General features: G+C 41.1%; 1 pseudogene; it reads left to right on the forward strand.

Annotated features, from left to right (window-relative positions):
- Nucleotides 1-269: 269 nt before the first annotated feature.
- On the forward strand, nt 270-2240 carry LOC134057020 (elongation factor 2-like; annotated as a pseudogene).
- Nucleotides 2241-2997: the final 757 nt, after the last annotated feature.

Here is a 2997-nt window from a genome sequence, read left to right on the forward strand (position 1 = left end):
AAGAACTATTTCTTTCAGCAATATAATTTGTGAAAGGGGCTCTAAAAATTCTGCACTTGGCTCATTAGTTTTTTTTGAAGAGGTTTTTGGCTGAGCTGGACCACCAGTTTCTAGAGCTGGTGTTTTTTTCTCCAAAAGGAGGAGAGCCAGGGTGTGCTGGAAGCCAGGAAGAGAGACTCACCTGGGAAGGCTCAGATCCTGGGAGATGGAGCTGGAGTGGGAGCAGGGCTTGGCACAGCCAGGAGCAGAGGTGGGAGGAGAGAAGAAGGATGGAGCTCTGGTGAGAGCTGCAGCTCCAGGCTGTGTGCACCAAACCCTCCTGGAACATTTGGAAGGGATGAGCTGTTCTGTCCCTGCAAGTCTCTTCATTTTCTGTGGTGGTTGGCATTTTGTGGTACAAAACCAGGGCTGTATTTTAAGTTATGCCTCTGCTCTTTGTGCTCACACAAACATGCCAAAAATGTGAATGGGTATTTGTAATACTAAGCTTAGAAGCATGAACCAACCTAATTTCCTGTTTAGGTTGTGAATTTAGTGACAGTAAAACTTTAAAACTTCATATCAATATTTGTATACTTTGGAAGAAAGCAATAGCTGATTTTTCATTATTTTTTCCTCCCTCCTCAGGGTGAGTTTCACATCGGAACAGAACAAATCAACCTTGTCAGACTCCTCAATGTGTAGAGCATGCTTTCTTCAGCCAGAGCTTGAGGAACCTGATTCACAGACACACAGAAAAAGAGCAAGAAAGATGTATTGTAGTTGAATCTACGTAAATTCTGTTTGTATCTTCTCTTCCTGTCTTTTTCTTTAAAATCTGAAGACAGAAGAGGGCTCTGCTGAAAGCCTTGCTTCTCGCCAGATCTTTTTTAAGTTGACATGTGCTTCAAGCTGTGTGCTATAGAACAAAAGCTCACAGTCCTCAGGGTGCAGCGTGGGCAATTTTGGGAAGAGCTTTTAGGTGGTATCCACTGACCATCCTCACCTGCTCCTCAGTATGGAGCAAGATACTTTTGGAGAGTTTCTTAGTAGTATCCTCCATTTTTAGTGTATTTCTTACTGTGGAGGGTTGTGCCTTGTTATTTTCTCTATCTTTGGTGTCTGCAACTGCAAAGTGTTAAGGTGAATCAATTGTAAAGTGAATTGGAGCATTGCTCTACAGGTGTCTCACAGTGATGTTATGCTGTGACTATTATGTTAGGGTGTTGGTTTTGAATAAGAATAAAAATTAAGGGCACCAAAACCAGAATTTCAGATCCTAATAACTTTAGAGATTGAAATATTGAAGTATATTAAGAAGTATCGGCACTATAACGGTGGTGGCACAGTAATTGCCCAACAAATACAACTTACAAAATTGGCAGAAAATGAAACATTAATAATTTATTACTTTTATTTTCTTCTCTTACAGGGCGATTTTTGTGAATTGTAAACTCTCAGAGAGCACCTTGGCCTTCATCAGACAATTCAGGGACGGTTTGGGTTTTCTTATTGAGTTAATTGATTTCTCTGGAAATGTCAATTTCTTCTCTAAAGGTACAGCAGCCCTGCTGTTCCTGATGGTGCCCCTGTTGTGACTGACTCTTTCAGGTAAACATGCTCTTCATCTTGAAAGAGCTCAGTGGATTTTACTCTCTTCTCCTTAAAGGAAAAAAAATCACAAGTGATGGAAAGAGCTTGTTTCTCTAACAATTTAACTTTTATTATATTAATTCTTACATGCATGTTTAGCCCATGGGCTTTCCTCTATCTTAGGAGATTGTAGCACTTCACAGCCAACCTGTGGGATGAATGTAGAGTAAATACATGTGTGTAGGAATGAAGGAAATAATGTGGGAGTGCGGGAAATAAAGGCAACCTTTCAGTAAAATCCTGGAGAGTGGAGCTGCCTATCTCTCTTCTTCCATTAGAAAAGTACAGGCAACTGAGAATGATAGTTTTGGTGCCAGTTTGACTTTCCCACTCACCACTCTGTCAAGTAGATTAAAGGTCTTGCCTGTATATAACACAAGTATTAATCATGCTTATGTTTAATTAAGGGGTTTGTGTACAGAAAGACACAGTTCCGTGACAGGCTATTGCAGAACATGAAACCCGTACTGATGATGAACAAAATGGACCATTCTTTTCTAGGACTGCAGCTGGAGCTGGAGGAACTTGACCAGAGTGTTGTGGAAAATGTCGCTGTCATCATTCCCACGTAGGGAGAAGGTGAAACTGGACCAATTAGAGTATGGTAAAGAAGATACGAAAACTTTGCTGTGGTCGAAACCCAAAAGTTTTGGAGAGCACCAGCCTTGAAGCAAAATAATTGCATACATTTATGGCAGTTCAGAGCCATTCTTCAGTCCCCTTCCCCCCCTCATTGTTCCACATTCTTTCTTTTAGGGATGTTATTTCAGACCAAACAACTGGGGACTGAAAGCAACTGGGAGGGAGGAGAGAATTCACAAAGCAGATCATCCTCTAGTGACAAAATGTGTAACCTCAAGGCATTCTCTCAGTGAGACTCAAACCCCAAATGTCAGACATCTGCCTGGGGCAAACTGCTGAAGGGGAGCTGTGGGTCTTTAAATCCATAAAATTTGCTTTCTGTGCCTGACTTTGCTGCTTTTGTCACTTACACAACAAGAAATGTGGCCTTTCTGCTACTCCTGACTGAGAAGATATTTAGTTTGCTCTGTTCTGATCTGAAGATAAAAGTCTCTGTTTTTCTATCAGTAATTATAATGTGCTGGCTAGCACAGTTGGATAGAAAGACAAAGTATTTTCTGTGTTGCAGCAGAGAACTGTAAAATAAAAAAGTGAAGCCAACTGGAAGTTTTCTCTGGTGGTCCAGTTGCTAAGGTGAGGAATTGTCAGAACTGGTCCAGACACTTTACTTTTTTCAGCGAAGAGGTACAAGACCAACTTTCTCACCAGTTTTTAGCCCTGTTTCCCTTTGTTCAGGTAAAATTCTCCCATACTGGCTTGTTTTACAGCTAAAATTGACTGCAG

Source organism: Cinclus cinclus, chromosome Z (assembly GCF_963662255.1).
Source record: "Cinclus cinclus chromosome Z, bCinCin1.1, whole genome shotgun sequence".
NCBI lineage: Eukaryota > Metazoa > Chordata > Aves > Passeriformes > Cinclidae > Cinclus > Cinclus cinclus.